This window comes from Papio anubis, chromosome 11, assembly GCF_008728515.1.
Source record: "Papio anubis isolate 15944 chromosome 11, Panubis1.0, whole genome shotgun sequence".
NCBI lineage: Eukaryota > Metazoa > Chordata > Mammalia > Primates > Cercopithecidae > Papio > Papio anubis.
This window is the reverse complement of record NC_044986.1, coordinates 1,677,048-1,697,396: the sequence shown is the minus strand read 5'-3', so window position 1 is coordinate 1,697,396 and position 20,349 is coordinate 1,677,048. Positions and strand designations below refer to the sequence as shown.

Below are 20,349 nucleotides of genomic sequence, written 5' to 3'. Positions count from 1 at the left end.
AAATGTAAAATGTAAAACCACAAAGTGTTTCTGGGAAACTTCAGAGAAAATCTTCAAGATCCAGGGCTAGACAAAGAGTTCTTAGACTTGGCATTGAAAGCACAATTCATAAAAGAAATCATTGATTGAATTTGGCTGCTGGTAAATTAAAAGCTTTTGCTCTGAGAAAGACTCCATTAAGAGGATGAAAAGACACACTACACACTGGGAGAAAATATTCGCAAACCACTTATACAACAAATGACTAGTATCCAGTATAGATAAAGAACTCTCAAAACTCAACGTAAAAACAAATTGTTTAATGCGAAGATAGGCACCAGACATGAACAGTCTACCAAGGAAGATGGAACCCATGACAGCAAGGAGCTCTGTAGCAAAGAAGCACAGGAAAAGAGGATCAATATCAGTGGCTGTCAGGGACATGCAAAGTCAAAATCATAGTACGGGACCAGCTATTGGAATGGCTAAGACACTACCAAATGCTGACAGGGAGGCAGAGGCTGATGCCTTTTCTGGTAGTTATGTAAAATGGTAGAGCCACTCAGAAAACAGGCAAATAAGAAACTGGAGTTTCTTACTAAACTCCAATCGTCACATGGCCTAACAATTATACTTTTGGGCATTTATCCCAGAAAAGTAAAAAGTTATGCTCACACGAAAACCTGTACATGAACCTCCACGGCACCTTTATTGGTAGTAGGCAAAACCTGGAATCTGCCCAGATGTCATTCACTCATGGGCGAGCAGTTAAAGAAACTTGCGGTGCACACACACCTCCAAACTACTCAGCAATAAAAACGAACCACCTCTTCCTACACAAAATCTTGGACGAATCTGCAGAAATTATGCTGAGCAACAAAAGCCAATTCAAAAACATTCATAATAATATGAATGAATGTTTATGATATTACTATACAGCTACATAATAATATGAATGAATAATATGATATCATTGAATATCACACAGGAGTCCGTGTCTGAGCTACCCGGGTCCTCTTCTCAGGGCCTCGCCAGGCTGAGGCTTGCAGGGAGGGGACTGATTGCTGTGTTCCTGCTCTTAGGAGGGACACATTTGGTCTTCCACCATTGACCAGGGCATTAGATGTGCCTGCTGGGCAGCCCTCTCATCTAAGGCTCAGGGTCTTCTTCTAAGATAGTTCACGTTGTTGACACAATTCCGTTTTTAATGACCATAACTCTCTTGGTGGTTGTGTTCTGGGGCCATGCTCACCTCTTGGGGTTTTTACCCTGTGCCCCCCGCCAGGGACAGTTGCCAACATATGGCTGACAGATTTTTTAAAGACCAGTTGGAAAACGTTAGCTTTAAGGGCTCACTTGGCTAGATGAGTTCTACGAGGATAATCTCTCTTTTGATTAACTAAAAGCCAATGGATTAGAAACCTTAATCATATCTGCAAAATCCCATCTTCTTTTCCATTGAACGTCACCTAATCATGAGAATGCCATTCTGTCATATTCACAGGGTCTCCCACTCTCAAGGGGAGGGGTTTTCAAAGCATCTGCCCTGGGGCGGGATGGGAGAGAATCCCCAGGCCACCTTGGGCCCCCGCCATCGCCTGTGTGCCTGCATGAATGCACACCGGGCTCTCCCTCCAACTTTGCTTTTCACATGGTCTTTCTCCTCTGAGAAGCGTGCCTCTTACAGACCTCAGAGTGCAGCAGCACAGGAAGCAGATGCCCAGGGGCAGAGACTGCCCTGAGATCTCCAAACTCAGCTTCATTAGCACCAAACTAATGAAAACTGTTCACAAAGACCTTTTGGAGCTTGAAATGCAGATCTCAGAGAGTCTCGTGAGACTTTTCAAAATGGTCTCTGGCAAGAGGGGAAACAGAGACCCTCACCCCTTGAGGGCCAGAAGCCCCTCTTGACCGGCCCCATGGGAATGCTTCATCTTTGAGGGTTGAAGGCTGATGTTTCCACGTCGTCTGGGGACCCACAGGGCACTGCCTCCCTTGCACAGCCTGACCTCAAGCCGAGGACGCTGGAAGTGCTTTTCAGAAAAGACTGCAGCCAAGAGGCCACTGCCAGGAGTTGCTGGTCCTGGTGTCCTGGGAAGGGATGTGGCCTTTTCTTCCTAGGAACAGAGGTAGGCCAGGGATCCAACTTCCCCACCGATGATCTGAGCCAAACGCAGTGCACTTCTCACTTAGAAGGACACAGCAGGAGGCCGGGTGCGGTGGCTTATACCTGTAATCCCAGCATTTTGGGAGGCTGAGGCGGGCAAATCACCTCAGGTCAGGAGTTTGAGACCAACCTGACCAACATGGAGAAACCCCATCTCTATGAAAAATACAAAATTAGTGGGCGTGGTGGCGCATGCCTGTAATCCCAGCTACTTGGGAAGCTGAGGCAGGAGAATCGTTTGAACCCTGGAGGCGGAGGTTGTGGTGAGTTGAGATTGTACCATTATACTCCTGCCTGGGCAACAAGAGCAAAACTCTGTCTCAAAGAAAAAAGAAAAGAAAAGAAAAAAAGACACAGCAGGGACCCTTGGGAACCCTTTTCCTTTCCTGTGATTTCCTCATGGCTAAAACAAGATGTTGAGCCAGACGAGCCCTGGGACCGCTTTCCGAGCCCTGAAACCCAAACCTGAAATCCCAGTCTGCTGAGCAGCGAGGGGACTCCTGAGAGCTCTTTGCTGGCCATCGGCTCATGGCATCAAGACACTGGCAGGTCATCATGTTTGGCTTCCAGAGTTCACTTGACAAAAGAGCACTTGGAGATCACCACCTCCTCCCCGCTGAGAAATCACTGCTCTGCAAAGACATGAAGCAAGAAAACATCCACCGTTTAGAGATCAATGAAGGTCGAACAGGATCTGAGATGAGGCTCAGGGACTTTCCCAGAAGACCCAGTGGCCACAGCACAGGGCACCGCAGGAGCTTCGTGCCATTCTGTGAAAGACACAGGCCATGCTTCCATGTAAGCAAGTTGCTTCTTTAAAAGGTTGCTAACCAGATAGAAGCTATGGATTTATCTCTTTGATGCTCTTTGAAACCGAATTTGAAACTGAGATGCACATTCATCCATGTCAATAAACGCGTTTACCCGCCTGGGCTGCTTTTTGCTCTAGGAAATAAAAATCCTTCATATTGTGTCCTAGTTGCTGTTGGTGGTTGCGTTAGTCGGCTCGTACTACCACCAAAATACCATGGACTAGAGGCTTAAACAACAGAAGTTTGTTTCTCACAGTTCTGGAAGAGGCAGGTTCTTCTCTTGATTGCAGGCAGCCACCTTCTCCTTGCCAGGTGCTCCCAGAACCTGCTCTGTGTGCACGAGGGAGATGAGGGAGAGAGAGGCAGAGCAAGGCAGGGGGTGGGGAAAGAGAGAGGGGAGAGAGAGAAAAAGAGAAAAAACACACTCTGATGTCTTTTTTTATAAGAAGCCCAGTCCCATGGTTAGGGCCCCTCCCTCATGATCTCCTCTAACCCCAATCACCTCCCAAAGGCCCCATCTCCAAATATCATCACACTGGGGATCAGGGATTCAATATGTGTTTTGTGGGACACATTTGTTCCATAACAGTGATGGTGGCTGTTGGTGTTTTGCTTTGCTTTTCCTATGAGAAGATAAAATTCAGTGGAAACTTGGCAAGGCAGAAAACTTATCTGTCTTCTTTACCTCTTGTTTGATACCTATCTGGTCCTAGAATAGCAGCTGGTCCATAGCAGGCATTTAATAAGTATGTGAGGGAAATCAAGGAGTGAATAATTGGATGGATGGATGGATGGATGGATGGATGGATGGATGGATGGATGAATGGATGGGTGGATGGATGGATAGATAGGTGATGCAATGGGTGAGTGGATGGATGGATGGATGGATGGATGGATGGATGGATGGATGGATGGACGGACGGACAGACGGACGGACGGACGGACGGACGGACGGATGGATGGATGGATGGATAGGTGATGGGATGGGTGAGTGAATGGGTGAGTGGATGGATGAATAGGTGAGTGGATGGGTGAGTGAATGGATGAGTGGATGGATGGATGGACGGACAGATGAAAGTTCCCATCTCCATCTTGATGTAGAATGTGATTCTTTTGGTCTAATAACCAGGCAGGCCTTGACAGTTTCTCTAAATTCTCACCTTTTGTCACCCAAGAACCTGGAGCATGACTGAATTTGGTGTTCAGTGCTTCCCCTGAAGACTGTGCAAACTGTGGCCTCCCTCTGGGCCTCAGGCTCCTCCTCATTATCTGGGAGTGAGTGAGCTGCCCTTACAGGATGCCCAGTGTGGTGGCTGCTGTTCTGTGTGAGCCAGAAACGGCTCAGCCAGGTGGTGCTGACCCAGCACACTCAGCGCTGACTCTGCAGGCTTCCTGAGGGACCACATCAGAGCTCACGACTGCCCTCTGGTTTGCAAGCTCATTCCCAGGCACCACAGCCCCCCACCCCCATCTCCCCTGAGGTGTGGCACACAGCAGAGCTGTGCCTTCTGACCTTGAGGGAAGCAAGTGCCCGTTTGTTCCCTCTAACCCCACCTTGGGGATGAAGCCTATAAGCTGATGGTCAGCAGCCCCCATCCAAGGAACCCAGGGAGTGCCACAGGAGGACACCATGGGTTTATGAGCTCATCGGGTGGACATTTCAGGGACACGGAAGCCCCACACTCTGCTCTGTGACAGCAGGGAGGCAAATCCAGGTGGAGCTCATGCTTCTAATCCTCCTTGTCGATGCTTACAGCCTCCTGGGCAGCACAGTCCCAGCAGCAGAGACGGAGGCCTCCCTATATAGGTCACGGCACCATCCCACAAAACTTAACTTAGCATCTTCCTTGCCAAGCTGATCCTCCAGTGAAGCCCTTCGTGTTACTGGAGTGAATCTAATCTCCTCCTTTAAGAGGACTTGTTTTCTGAAGAAGGGAAAAGGGGCGGAGAGTTTGCAGGTGCACATTCTGCTGCTTGGCACACAGCTGGGAGCTGAGCTGAAGCACCCATTGGGGAGGGAAGGGGCTGCATGGAAATGGGAGGATCTGCTCTTTCTCAGTCCCTACCTCAGGCTGGGGTTGCTTTTAAACAAGCACCCACATGTCTATCATGTACTCCTACACATGTGCACACACGGACACACACACACACTCACTGCTACTAGGGGCCAGGTCACGGTTAGCTGTGTGGTCCCAGGATGACGAGTTCTGGCTCCCATTCTCCAAGAGCATCACCACCCAACAAGGGAAACAGACAGGCAAATGGCCACGTGCAACGTGGTCTGTGCAGAGAATCACAGCCCAGAGCCGAGAGAGGCAGGGTGGAGGCAGGTCCCCTTCACACTATACTCTTTGATCTTTAAGATGAGTAAATGGACTGACAAGACAGGCCTAAAAAGAAAGTTATTTTAAGGATAAACTAAATAACAAAAACCTTATACCCACTTGGCTTCTTATGCATCGTGAAGAGTTAAGTGCTCTGGGAATTGACCTCCTCATGAAATAAACCAAATATGTGAAATAGCTGTTTTCAACTATTAGACAACAGGTAGCAGGTACCTGTGATTCAGGGGAGTGCAGAAACCAAAGAGCTGAGCCCTCCCTTTTTCCAGCTTGCAGCCTAGAGGCAGTTCCCAGGAACCAGTGCAGGACAGGCCCAGCTCCGAGCCCAGGCTCTTCTCTAGAAGAGGTTGAAGCAGTGAGGATGTGCAGGGTAGGATGCCAGAGAGGGAGGAGGTCTGCAGAGAGGGCTCTGGAGAACCTCAGGGGGCCTCACTAGTCCTTGACTGAGGAGTGAACTGCAATGCATGGGTCAGACTCCATAAAGCCACAGAAAGACCCCCTACAAAGTGCAGGTCCAATAACACTTGGGGCCCACACAGAGAGGCTACTCAGTACTTCCATCAGAGAGAATGGAGAGACCTCATGATACATGGGGTGTTGGGTACAATCCTAAGAGGGTCAAACCTTAGAAATGGGGCTAAATTCATCCTAGAAGGGCTACACTAACAAATCTCAGGTGCCTGCCTCAAGGAGGCCAAATGGTTCCATAAGTAACTGCAGTCCAGAGCAAAGTCCTACACTCTTTAAAGGAATCCAACAGAATCAGCACTCAAAGATGAAAAACAGTGTTTAGCACCCAATCAAAAATCATCAGCCATGTGAAATAACAGGCAAATATTACCCATAACCAGGAGAAAAATAAAACAATAGAAGCAGATCCCAAAATGACAAGAGTGATAAAAATAGCCAGTTAGGATCTGAAAAGAGCAATGATAAATATTAAAGATATGTCCAAGAATATAAATGAAAGTATGAACATAATGAGGAGGTAAATGGAACATACAAAGTGGAAATTAAAAAAAAAAAATACCTGACATAAAATGCATACTAAGTGGGATTAATAACAAATTAGATATGGCAGATGAAAATATCATGAGGAAAATGCAATTAAAACTATCTAAAATTAATCACAGAGAGAAAATAGACATATGAAAATGAAAAAAAGTAAAAAGAGTTTGAGTGACTTAAGGGTCATTGTATCTAATACACAGATACTTGAAGTCACAGAAGACAGGAATGAGAGGACATAAAATATATTTGAAGAAATAATGGCCAAAAGTTTTCCCAAATTAAATTTTAAAATACAAACACAGATGTAAGAATCTCAACAAACTCCAAGCAGAATAAGCACAAGGAACACCATACCATGGTTTATGACAATCATAATTATATATTCTCTAATTAACATGGACTAAACTAGACGCCATTCACGACCCTGCCTCTTCCTAGCACAGCAGTTTCCAAAGTGGTGCCTGGGCCCCTCAGTTGGCCTGGAAGCTGGAGCTCTGATGAGTCTGCCCTGTGGTGGGAAGAAGGAACTCCTAGCCTTTCTGCGAGATGGGGTCTATCCTGCAGCCCCTGCCAACACACTCTGCAAACCACTGGCTGCCCTAGAGACCCCTCGCCCCATATCCAACCCACATCTTGGAGGGCCTTTGCACTGTGCCCAGCTCTCCCTCACCTCTGTCCCCCATTCCCATACATCCCATGCTTTGTGGCTGGCCTGCATGGAATTTTTCTCTCCCCTCCCAAGAGTTGTTTCCCAGAAAGAACCAACATCATGAAGCTCTGTTACTAAGAGCATCTCTTCTCAACCTGAGAAAGAATTTGAATCCATGAGACCACCTGGCAACATCCAGTGCAACACCATTGGGCTGGCTGGGGGTGAAGGCAGAGAGGGTGCGAGCATCAGATGTGGTAAACAGAAGATCCCCAAACCCCCCGTTGCCAACCCCCTGTTGACTGGGCATTCTACCTTGCATGGTCCACAGGTGAGCTCCACATCACGGCTTGAGCCCCTCCCTCTCTCCCCTCTCTAAGTTGAGTGCTGAGGAGAGCACCCCGACCCCGAGCTCTGCTTGCCCCACTCACCACTGTCCGCATTTCTGCAGGTGCAGTCCGGGCAGCAGAAGAGCTGCTGTCCACTGACGGGGCCATGAATTCTGTGACATCCTTGGACCCCTGTGACCCAAGAGGGAGACCTTTGCATTTTAGACAAAGGACAGACAGATTTGAATTGTAGAAAATGTGAGGTTTTGGTGAGATTGGACAGAAAGAGGGAGGCAGGGCAGGAACCTCCATCATATTTCTGGAGATAGTCTCAGGCCAGTGAAGACATAGACTTCCCTGTTCTGCTCTTCTATTGAACACATCAGGGGTTCGAACCCTCTCTGCCTCCACCCCCAACCAGCCCCATGGAACTGCACCCGATGCTGAGTCCTCACTGGGTCAACTCTGTGGCTTAGAAGGAGGAAAAGGCAGGAAGGCCAAGGTGAAAATCTATGAAGTGGGAAAGACCTAACGGGTGGGTGTGGAGGGTGGGGGCTCCTCTAGGGGCACAAAATGAGAGGAAAGGCCAAGACTATTGAGGTGGTGGGGGAAGTACTGGCCAGACTGAGGTCTCCAAAACTTAGACCGCTCCCAAAGGGACGAGGGTTCCATCGTCACAGCTCTGGTCACAGATAAGCATGTTGGCCAAGATTATGGACATTTGCATTTCCTCAGCTACTAAATGGGGGGTTGAATCCAGTGATCTCTAAGCCTCTTATGCTTCAGACATGTATTTCTAATTCATGGTGTAAGGTTAGGTGTTGTGTCAGTCAGGGAAAAGTGGGTTATGTTGCATTAACAAACATCCCCCTGAATCCTAGGGGCTTAAAACAAAGAAAGGTTTACTTCTCAATCACGCAAAAGCCACTGCTGGGGGCTAGGGCCCTGCTGCTTCTTGCCCCCACTGGGGTCCCACCCTGAGGAAGGCACCATCCTCACAACCTGGTTCCTGCTGAGCTGTGGGAACAGGAAGTAGCAAGTCAGAAACTAGCTCTTAAAGTTTCCACCAGGTCACTTCTCACCAATTTCACTGGCAAAGCAAGTCACGTGGCCACCCCTAACATTTTCAGGGACAGGGAATGTCATCCTGCTGTGGCCTGGAGGCGCAGTGCCAGCAAGAGTTGGTGAGCTGCACAGATGCCCACCGAGGGATCCCCCTGTGGAGACAGTAACCTCGGCTTTGTCCCGGCTCCACCACACATGAGCCTTCAGCTTTGGGTGCCCGTCTCCCCGCTCTGTGGCCCCTCGTCACAGATCAACAAGCGAGTGCATGGAGCATGCCTGGCACAGAGCACAAGCCTAGCGATGCTGTCACTGGTTCCCCCTCCTGAAGGCCGCCCAGGCCTGCACAGCTCCTAAACTCCTCTGTCCTAGCTTTCTTCATTGGCCAATTATTCAGGAACAAACTGAAAGTTATACCTCTGATATCTGAATGCTGCATATTCTGAGAACTAGTTTCTCCCAAACAAAGTCATCTTCCTCGACCAAGAATTCAGAGTTTCTGTGGCCACCCCTTTCCTCTCCTGCTTCCTAAGTCAAGTGCCTCTGAGCCCCCTGCCATACCACGCCTGTGCCTCAGTGGGGCTTCTCCGCTAACTAGGCTGAGCCCTCCAGGTCAGTGAGCCAATCTAGCTTTTAAATAATATAGCATGTCCCTTCTAAATATTTTAAAGCAATTGGAGAGTTAGAGCACGCAAGAGGGAGGAGGCATGGAAGGAAGGTAGAGGGCTGCGCCTTGCCGCCTCACGCTCATGCCCAACTCTAGATTAACATTTAGCAGGCGCCAGGAAAAGAGCTCTCCCTGGAAGCCCTGAAACTGCCACTTCAGCTGCCAGCACCTTTTCTATTTAAAGAAGCACAAGGCAGTCTCCTTCCATATCTCTGCATTTGACGTCTTTCCCCTTTAAGATATCCTGCAAGTGGGTCCCAACATTTATAAATATTCAAGGCTATTCTCATTCCTTGACATTTCAAAATGGACTCGAAAGCGATGATTTCACACAGTAAATTCAGGCCATAGGACGGTGTCAAGAGGGACCAGCTACTCGCCCCACTGTCCCCATCTACGCGGCAGGAGTTGGGGAGGAGAGTACGGGCACAGCTAGAAGGCCAGGTCCCCAAGGGCTGCAGCCAGGGGCCACCAGGAGAGAAGGAATCACACCGGTGTCCCCAGCTCATGGGGCATGACGGCCACCAGGCAGCCACAGGACTGCCTGTGCTCAGGTTTGGGGACACCAAAGCCAGAAATCAACCCTGTCATCTTGTGTGCAAGAGCTTTTCAGATGCACATTTACATGTCAGCTCACAAATTTCACATCTTTATGATTTCAGATAAAAATGACGACAGATATTGCAAGCTTTTTAAAATCCTTCACCTGAAAGCAGTGATTTATCTATATTTTTATTTTTTTCTTAAGGAGAAAGACACAATGCCTGTCACTACAGTCGTGGATGGCACACTGAACTGAAACTCAGGAAACCTGGTTTTCCAACCCTTGGCTGTGGTGTCCTGAGGAAATCGGTCCACCTCTGTGCTACGCGGTGCCGGCTGAGACCAGATGAGAAAGGAAAGGTGGAGAAACAGAGGGGCTTTGAAAAGTATCCGAAGAAATGTAAAATTCCAGCGAGGCCCATTTTTGCAATCAAGTTTTCACTGCGGTTTAAAAGAAGGTGTGTTGTGTGTTGCAGATGTCGTTAAAAAACAGCTTTTGGAAAAACAGCAAACACGTTCCGCTCTACCAAGAACGTCCGTAACCCTCGAGCTGATCTATCAAGGATCACAGAGGACGGAGCCCTCAGTTGTGAAGACGGGGGCAGGAGCAGCTCCTGTTGGGTATTGGATGACGAGTTCTTCTCATAAGAATTCTGTGATTTCAGAACGTTCCTACTGTTTTAACACAGTCAAACAGGTCCTCTCCTTCTTTGCTCCCTTGGACTCAGGCTCACCATGGGGCATCCACAGTCACGGCCACCTTGGACTCCAGGGGGCTTCCCCTGACCACGTGGCACCTGTCTGTTCTCCTCTGGAAGCTGCTCGGTCCAGCCCAGGCTGTGTCTCAGCCAGCCCCAGTCTGGAGAGCTCTGCTGCTAAACAAAGATATTAAGTCATTAAAATGCAATAACTGAACTTCAAGAATCGTTTAGCTCATTCTGTGACTGGAGGACTCCAGGCAGCAACCGCAGCCCACACAGCCCGCAGCAGGCGCCTCTGCCATCTCGGCGTCTCCACCCTGGGCTCTCTGTGCCCTTGTGGCGTCTCCACCCCATGCTTCCCTCTCCCTTCCCAGCACGCCAGGAAAGCAAGTGTGAGAAGGAGGATGTGAATTACGGTCACGTGAATAAGGGGATTTATTAATGATGCCAGCAGGTTTGGGAGGTGGCTAAAATAGCTCCAAAGCCCAAACATTTAGGTTGGTACGAAAGTAATTGCGGTTTTGCCATCGCAAGTCATGTCAAAAACCGCAATTACATTTGCACCAGCCTAATAGGTTTAAAAGAACAAAGCAATTAGGCACACAAGCCATTTTATTTTCTAGCTGTTGCTCCAGAAGTCAGAAGGAAAGCACCTGCAGCCACACCAAAGGGGACCTGGATCAAGTGCCGTAGCGGGTTCTGGTCGAAAGGCAACTGTTTCAAATGTCTTCTCTCTAAAGTAAAGACAGTGCGACACTTTCATCTGCAACATAAACGCACAATATGTCCCAGGAACTGCCAGGAGGAATGGGGAAGTGGCCCCAGGAGACGGGTCTGAGGACGCCCTCCCCCGGCCCCGCCCCAGGCGTCTGTTTTCTAATCAAAGGCTCAGCATGGGTCTCCTTCCACACTGTCTGCCTGGAAATGCAGGCTCTGCTGATGGCCTCCCTGTGGCTGCCAATGTGTTTCCAAGCTAGAATGTGGAAGAGGGAGGCGCCCCCCACCGCCCCCGCCGGGCCTGCATCTCTGGGCTGCAATCCCCCGTTTTTGGGAGCAGCCTGAGTTCTCAGAGCTAACCCCGGGACATCGGAAGGCAGCCAGGCCGGGGCCCAGGTTCCCAGCACGGCTGTGCTCACTCCGCCGCATAGACACAGCTTCCCCAGGGGCAGGGTTTTGTTTGGTTTTGTTTTTTTCTGAGATGGAGTTTCGCTCTTGTTACCCAGGCTGGAGTGCAATGGTGCAATCGCGGCTCACCACAACCTCTGCCTCCCAGGTTCAAGCGATTCTCCTGCCTCAGCCTCCCGGGTAGCTGGGATTACAGGCACACGGCCACCACACCCGGCTAATTTTTTGTATTTTTGGTAGTGACGGAGTTTCTCCATGTTGGTCAGGCTGGTCTCGAACTCCCGACCTCAGGTGATCCATCCGCCTCAGCCGGGGGACGTTTTAATTCCAGATGCAAGGAAAGATCCACAGGCCCTTCCAAAACTCCGGGCCTGTGACTTCGGACTGGAGAGGCTCCGTCCCCACCACACGCCCTGCCCACCTGCAGGACTGGCCTTGTTTTAGGGAACCCAGAACAAACATGGAATCAGAAGAGCGTCAGAACTCAGGAAGCACAGGCTGCTGCTGGGTCTCTCATCCTCTGCGCCTGACTCCTCCCCTCAGTTCCGAGGCTCCGCCTCCACCTATTCAAAAGTCAGTCTTAGGGTTTCCAAGTCAGACATTGGTTCTAGCTGGGCCTCTAGTTAATAATTGCTGTGTGACCTTGGGCACTGACTCAGCCCTGACAATCTACTTACTCCCTGAGGCTGGGGCATGACCTGGCGTTTGCAAGAGGGCATTTGCCCAGCCCACTGCATGGGGGCTTGGAAGCTAAAACGCTTCGAGAAACATCCATCTCAGGAAGGGTCACCCAGAAGCCAACCCCAAGACAAGGAGTTGAGGGCTTGTGAGTAACCTGGGAGGCGGTCTCTCAGGAGGCCCCGAGGGAGTGGGGCAGTGAGACAGGGTGGGGATGGGAGTCCACAGAAGGGCTCTGAGTGGGGCCATGGGGTTTCAGTCACTGGGGACCCTGAGAGGATGCATAGTGCTCCTCAGAGCCACACACCTCGGCGTCGGTGAGGCTGCTCCCTGGGGTGTCAGCTCTCCAGTCCCTCTGGCCTGCTCCAGCATTGGTGCGGCTCCCTGGTAGATGGTGCCCCCAGCACAGGCCGCCGTGGGCAGTGGTTGGGTGTGGGTGGGGAATGGCTGCGGGCACACAGTTCAGGGCACAGCCCAGCCTGACACAGGCTTGGAGGTCTAAACTGAGGCCACTGGAGGGCTTTGAAGGGGGAGGCAGACAATATGGTGTGGCTGTCAGTGGGAGCATTTAGGAGGCAGGAGCACTCACGAGGCAGAAGCACTCAGGAGGCAGGTGCCGTCTTGCCTTTGGTGGGAACTCACTGGCAGGTGCTGTTGGAATCAGGTCTGTGTTTGTTTGTTGCTTCCACTGGCGGCGGCTACTGAGATGGCCCAGTTGCACCTCACCCAAGCCGCCACGTGCACACTGCACATGGGGGCTCGGGTCAGCGGTGAGATGGCCCTTTGGGCTGGGATGAAGCCTCTCCAGCCGGGCAGCAGGAAACCTGAACCGAGAGAGTTGCCCCCAGAGACGGAGAAGCCTGTTGGCTGCAGAGTCCCAGAGAATGAGCGGCATGGGGACATTCTCCCTGCCGCGTCCCTCGGCTCCAGGCAGTCACCATAGTTGGTTCCCATACATTTTCTAGTTGGCTATTGCCACTAGAGGAAAATGCCCTATTTTAAGCACAATCTGGCCAACTTCCTGAACTTTTTGGAGGAGGGTGGCTCCAATCGATTTTCACTGAATCCTCCTGAGCTTCCCTGGGTATCCAATCACAGTGCTGGCAAATGTGGCGGTTTTCTCCCATCCAGTACGAGCTGTTTTTCTGTGTCCTGCTTTATCACATTGTCCATTATGCACATTGTAAAGTTAGTCTGATAACAACTAATTTTCGATTTTCGAGCAACCGTGGGGAGGATGGATCTGAGAAGAGAGAAGTTGAAAGCAGACTGAACAGCCTCAAAGATTTGCCATAGATTAGGAGACGCAGACTGGGAGCAGGGTGGAAGTGAGAGGGGGAGCAGGGACACGTCTGAGCAGGGTTTAGACTCAGCTCTGCGTGGACTCAGGCAGGCAACAAAAGCTCCTCTAGGTTGCAGACTTGAAGCACAGGATCCAATAGGCGTGAACCAGGAAAGGGCACCATATTTCAATCGCTGTTACACTGTGGTCATTTACTCAAGCGAAAAATGGGACAGACGAGATTAATTAGAAGTCCTGATTTCAATGAGTTCTTCAAGAATATGGACTCAAATTAAACTGACAGCCGTTTTAATTTTCTCCCACACCTCCACGGTCTGACTCTTAATGAAGCTACATCCAAACCCTCTTAGGATAACTGAGGTACACGATGGTATTGCCGTTGACACGGCAACGTCTGCACACACTGTCTTACTCCAAGCCAGAGCCCCACAACATGCACAACTTTCTCCAACGACCAAAGTGTCCCCAGACTGTCCAGAGCAGTCACCCAAGTCAGGCACGGCTCTGCGGCCAGGACGCAGAGAAACCAAATTTGCAATTTGATTTGATTTAAATGAAGTCTGCCTTACTTAAGAGCAAGATTTAGGACATGAAGAATGGGAATCTGCATTTTAGCAGGATGCCCAGGTGCCTTGGACGCACATGAAAGGTTGGGGGGGCTCTGCTCTTCTAGGCAATTGCAGGGGCTCCTGGCATGTACCTCACCCTACAGGCCTCAGAGCACCTCCTCCCCATTTTCTCACCGGATGGTCACGCCACAGGCTCTTTCCAAGATGCTGTCAGCAGACCTTAGGTGCTCCTGCATGTCGCCTGTCTTTACTTATGGGAATGTATCTGTTGCCTCTGCCTCTCTAGGCTCACACACCTATAAAAGGCCGCTGGTGTGTCCTCACACACTTTGTGCAGGAATGGAATGGCCTTGGCCCTCCCTCTGAGAGCACAAAGCTTAGCACAGACATAGAGACAGGAGAACTCCGCAGGGTCAAGCAGCAAGCCAGCAGGTCTCTGTAGCTGCTTGGGGTCTTTCTGGAAATCCACCAAGCAGGGCTCAAAGACAAAGACAAGGCTCAACCCACAACCCAGTGCTTTCTTTAAAAAAAAATAAAATAAATTCAGATGATTCCTCCTCTGGTTGGACTTCACACCCTACTTCCTTCACTCAGAGTGAGGGGGAACCATGGAGACCTTGCTGTGTGTCCTTTTAACCCCAAAGGAAAAGGCCACCCACACTGCTGTGGGTAAGTGGGCATGCAGGTGCCATGTCTAGTTGGCTTTCTTTACTGGTTTTAGCTTTCAGGGTCATTTGGGAGGAGCAGCCTCCTGTAACACCCTCTGGGACTGTGCAGATTCCATGAGAAAGCTTCTGCCTGTGAAACTCCCCAGGTGTAAGAATGTCCCCCTGAAGCCAGTGGCTCACACAAAACCTAACTCAGATCACGGATTCATGGTTATGGGCAGAAACAAGGGTTTTTGTCTCTACCCACAGAACACTTGATTCGAGTCACCCCGTTTTAAGTGATTCATCAGGGGAGCAAACATCCCCTCACGCCACTTTGCCCTGACGCCACTGACCAGAGGCCCCAGGTCCTTCAGGAAATCCACATCCTGTTTGTCATACATGTCATATCAGACTTTCCAGCCTGGAAAAACTATTTCTAGGATGAGTGAGCAAGATCCTTGACGTGCCGTTAACCATGAGGCCACTGCCCTTCTCAACGTGGGACTGAACAGGTGCAGACATGGATCCTGCCCTTGTGGCCTTGGTTGCATAGGCGGTAGCATAACTAATTCTCTAGTCAATGGGTGATTCCAAGGGTCGCCTCTCAAACTGCTGTGACTCACTTCCTTATCTTAGGGTCCGCTTCTGTGGAGCCCAGCTCGAGACACCTGGTTCATGAACTCAGGACTGAACAGCAAAGACAGAAATCTCAGTGCATCCCAGCTGGCAACTGCCCACTCTGCTTGGCCAAGGTGTGTTAGGAAAAGGCTGTCTTATTTCAACATTTGGGACGGCTCATCCTCCCAAGGAGCTGAAGAACAAGACGGATCAGCCCTAGGGTATATTAATGAGATGCAGGTTGGAAAATGCATACATATGATTATGCTAATGCTACCTTGAAGAATTTTTGTATGTAAGCTGAACAAGTAATCAGACAAATAAAATGCATGTATATTATTTCAAAGTATTGTACTTTATTTTTCCTAAAAGTCAAGAGTGTAGATTAAAATATAAAAAGTGAGTACATAAGCTAAAAAGAGAAGAAATATTGGCAAATTGAAAAAAAAAGAGAGAGAGAGAGAGAGAAATGCAAATACTAAAGATATTGAGGCCTGCCAGGCACAGTCATTCATGCCTGTAATCCCAGCACTTTGGGAGGCTGAAGCAGTTAGATTGCCTGAGGTCAGAAGTTCAAAACCAGCCTGGTCAACATGTCAAAACCCCATTTCTACTAAAAGTACAAAAACTAGCCAGTCACGATGACACACACCTGTAATCCCAGCTACGTGGGAGGCTGAGGCACAAGAACCGCTTAATCCCGGGAAACAGAGGTTGCAGTGAGCCGAGATTGAGCCACTGCATTCCACCCTGGGCGATAGAGTGAGACTCTGTCTCAAAAATAAAAATAAAACGTAAATTTAAAAAAATAAAGATATCGAGGCCAGCATGTGAAGTTCCTTCTAGAAGTAAAATGGAGAAGACAGGCCAACCATGGAAGCCCGGTGGCTCTGCCTTCCTTGTAAAGGACCAGCGTGGGCTGCTCCTTCTAGAAATAAGGTGGAGGAAAGGGGGAAGAGTTTGACCAAGGATTTATCTGCCTCTGCAGGAGCTGTGGTTGTAGCAGTGATTCATGCGCATGGCAGGGTAGTGGGTGCTGAGGAACGGGGGCCCAGCCAAAACTGTACACACTTAAACCATAAATCCAATCAAGCGGAAGGGTATTTTTGTTTCTTTATGCAAATAGATTATCCACGACACCCACCACCTAGTGTTGTTATTACACAAAAGAGATTACCTGCCTTCTGCCTGCCCTGAAGAGAGGTCCCCGTGGGCAGAGCTAGAGAGCAATGCGGGAGTCCGTGAGCCCTGCAGGAGAGTGATGTGCTGGGGACACTCGGAGGGGAGATTTCCCTCGCGCACTCAGGAAATCTGGGAGGAAGGACGCATCTCCCAGGAAGGAGAGAGTGGCCCGGAGGTGGTCGTATTAAAGGACAGAGAAGCAGAGGGTTGGGGTGGCATTCGAGGGGCCGTTGCAGAATCACAGTGGAGGGCAGGTGTGGACGATGGTTTCTGCCATGCACAGTGGCCTCATGGACAGAGATGGGCAAGTCAATGTCAGAGGCCCAGGGCGAAGCCTTATGGGGATGAGAATGGTGTCGGTTTCGTAGGGATTGTGAGGTTTAAATAAGTCATACCTGGAGGGTCTTGAACAGTGCCTGACCCCCAGTGAGCAATCAATAAGCGTGAGGTGCTGTGACTGTCTCCAGCCACTCAAGGCTTCCTTTGTGTTTTCTAAGCAAGTACTGTGGTGGAAAGCACGATTTCACTACTGTTTGAGTAGAAACCGTGGACTGATCAGCAGTAAGCAAATGTATTCAGCACCTTCGTTTCAAAGACCTCAACATATTTCACATGTGATCCCTCACATCAGATGTCAGAACAGCAGTATCTGTCTGCACTTTGAACCTGAGGCCCTGGAGCATGATCTTACCTGGGTCTGTGCATGGCCAGCTCGAGGTCCAAGGTCCCTGGCTCTGCATTCACCACTCTTTCTTCTGTCCTTAGCTCAGGGCATGCTGAGGCTTCCTTGGGTTCCTGACCACTCAGTTCCCACGGAAACTGCCTCTTTTCACGACATCTCCACACTGTGCCTTGCCTGGGGCCTCTGGGGTCCCCGCACCCGGCCAAGAGCAGATCCAGGGCAAACGTGGGCCCTGGCTGAGCAGTGAAACTGGTTCCCCTCCCCCTGTTGTGGAGCAGTTGGTCCGGCCACAGAGTTGGTCACCCAGGTCCCCTTCCACGGAGACAGGGACACCGCAGGAAGCACTGTCTATCGCAGACACGACCTGCCTTCCCAGGACAGACCCGCCCCGAAGGCGAGGGCCTCTCATGCCTGAGGCTCCCAGCTGCCCGTTTCCAGTCCCGGGAACGAGAAGGCAGGCTGTTGGGGATGGCAGCGGGAATCCCGTAGAGCCAAGAGTGGGGGGTGGGGTCAGAACAAAGCCTACACATGAGTGCCCGATGCTGCCACGTGCTGGGAGTGGGAGGTGGCTCTCTGAAGTCCTATGGAGACACCTGAGCAGGAACTCCACCCTACATGGAGGAGGCCCATTCATACCTAGAGAGGGGGTCTCTGAGCAGCACTCCACAGAGGTGCTTGCGCCCCTGCACTCCAGCCTGGGCAACAAAGCTAGACACTGTCTCAAAAAATTAAAAAAAAAATAAAGTAATGTGATCAGGGACGCTTAACCCAAGCTGAACACTGGACGGATAGCAGCACGTTTGTGTTATCACAGCTTTGTGTTATCACAGACGCAGAAGGGCTATCATTAGACAACATGGGCCTTGTGAGAGGCTGTTCTTTCTGGGGTCAGGTGAAATCCTACAAACCCACAACACAGGCAGGAACTAGGGGGTCTCCACTGCCCCCATGACTCAGTCACTAAAACGGCCTTGAGAAGGGGCAGCTCCTGAGAACAGTAGCCGGGGACGGCTTCCCTGCAGTGGATGCCCTGTGACCCTGCCTGCCGGCCACCACTGTCCTGGCAAGATGGCTGTTCTTAGGCCTTTGAGTAAAATTAACTGCACACAGAAGACAGGGGTCTACATTTAGGTGACCCTGCTAGAATGGTCCCTGAGATGTAAAATCTTGAAAGGTCAAAGGGAAAGGGCTCAGAGAGGGCTGACTCAAACCCTGCTCCTGCCTTCCCTCTACCCTCCCCTGCTGAAAGCCCGGGCACCTGCCGGCGGGGCTGTCCTGTCCAAGCCTGGCAGCACATGCCTCAGCTCCAAGGACTCTGTCCCCAAAGCACGTCAGGACCCACTGCCTCGGCAGGATCCTGGATCATTCACACCCTGACATCCCACCTGCTCTGGGGATGAGCACCTTCTCTCCCTCCAGCCCCTGCTTTCATTCCTGCCAGGCACTCTCTACTTTCAGTCACGCTGCCCGCCCTCTGCCCCACTGCCTTCTCCAATCTGCCAGGCCTCTCTGCCCTCACTCCCCACGAAGCCTCCCCCGAGACATGAGTAGGGAGCAGCCAGTGGCAGTGCCCAGTCTGCTTTTGTGTCAGGGAGAAGGGGTGACTGAGGCACCTACTCTGCGGAATGACTCACAGGATTGGCCAAGGTCATGTGCCGCATCCATGATGTGCTTGGCACAGTAAGTATAGTGTTTGCTGTTATGTGCCCACGCCCCACAAATCCTCACTGGAACCACTGCCACGCCAGTTCTCAAAACTTAGAAAGAAAGAGAGAGAGGCCGGGCATGGCGGCTCACGCATGTAATCTCAGCACTTTAGGATGCCAAGGCAAGTGGATCACCTGAGGTCAGGAATTCAAGACCAACGTGACCAACATGGCGAAACTCTGTCTCTACTAAAAAAAAAAAAAAAAATACAAAAATTAGTTGGGCGTGGTGGCAGGCACCTGTAATCCCAGCTACCTGGGAGGCTGAGGCAGGAGAATCACTTGAACCCCGGAGGCAGAGGTTGCCGTGAGCCTATATGGCACCGTTGCACTCCAGCCTGGGCGAAAAGAGCAAAACTCTGTCTCAAAAAAAAGAAAAAGAAAAAGAAAAGAAAGAAAAAGGGAGAGAGAGAACAGAAAATCAATCTGCTTAATGACCAATTCACTGAATTAACCCAGAAAACTTTGTACACTTGAAGAAGTACACACATTCTCTCTCTCTCTCTCTCTCTCTCTCTCTCTCCCCCTATTTCTCCTATTTCTCCCTCCTCTCTCCGTCCCCACTTCCTGAATACATTCAATAATGTATGCACACACACGCAACCCCATTAACCTCACACATACACACACACATGCACACACACAAATCTGCACACAAAAATACACATGCGTGCACCACTCACACACAAGCATACACACAAAAACACACACACCTGCATACACACCACTCACTCATGCACAAATATGCACACAAAAATACATGCTCACACATGCACACGCCACACACATACACACAAAAACACACATGCATGCAACACACCACTCACTCATGCACACATTTGCACACGAACATACACACTCACACATATACATGCCACTCACAAACACAAAAACATACATGCATGCACGCACACACACACAACCTCGACCTCACACATACACACACACATGCATGCACACACACCACTCATGCACAAATATACAAACACACACATCCACACCCCATTGACCACATACATAGACACACATGCACACATGCACCACATATATACACATACATGCCACACATGTACATATATGTGTATGCACATTCCTACTGGCACAAATGCACACTCACACATACACACATGAACACATGCACATACTGTCACACATATATACACACATGCACACATGCATCCATGTACACACCCCACTGACATGCGTCTTGCGCACACACAGCCCTTCTGTTGTCGGGACAGGGGCGGAGCCTGTGAGAAGCCTCCTGTGATGAGGGGATGAGTCTCACAGTGTCCTGTTCCTACTTTCTCCACACACAACACCCAATAAAGACACTTCCTTCCCTTTTGAAAGAGCTTCATTCCATGCTCAGAGCTGGACTAGGAAGCCCTGCACTTGCTAATTCCCCTCCACCCATCACATCCTGCGGGTCGTGCCTCCGGCCCCCACTCACACCCCACATGCCTATGAACCCATCCCTGCCCCATTTCAGCGTCTCTGTCCACCCCACGACCCCAGCTTGAGTTCTGCCTCCCCCATGCACATTGGGCTTTGACGCATGTCCCCGTGGCCCC

At 50.3% G+C, this 20,349-nt stretch overlaps 1 long non-coding RNA gene across 7 annotated transcripts in view; it reads right to left on the bottom strand.

Annotated features, from left to right (window-relative positions):
* The window catches only part of LOC103887840, a 176,773-nt gene that overhangs the window by 22,027 nt on the left and 134,397 nt on the right, over positions 1–20,349 (bottom strand). For 5 of the 7 annotated variants that reach the window (XR_002524520.2, XR_001891630.3, XR_004176852.1 and 2 more), the window contains 2 exons: positions 3,213–3,288; positions 2,612–2,778 (listed from right to left, as the gene is read on the bottom strand). This is a non-coding gene — a long non-coding RNA (uncharacterized LOC103887840). Of the gene's footprint in view, positions 1–2,611; positions 2,779–3,212; positions 3,289–5,113; positions 5,349–20,349 lie in introns of all 7 variants that reach the window. The other 2 variants (XR_652086.4, XR_002524521.2) reach the window with 2 other exon arrangements.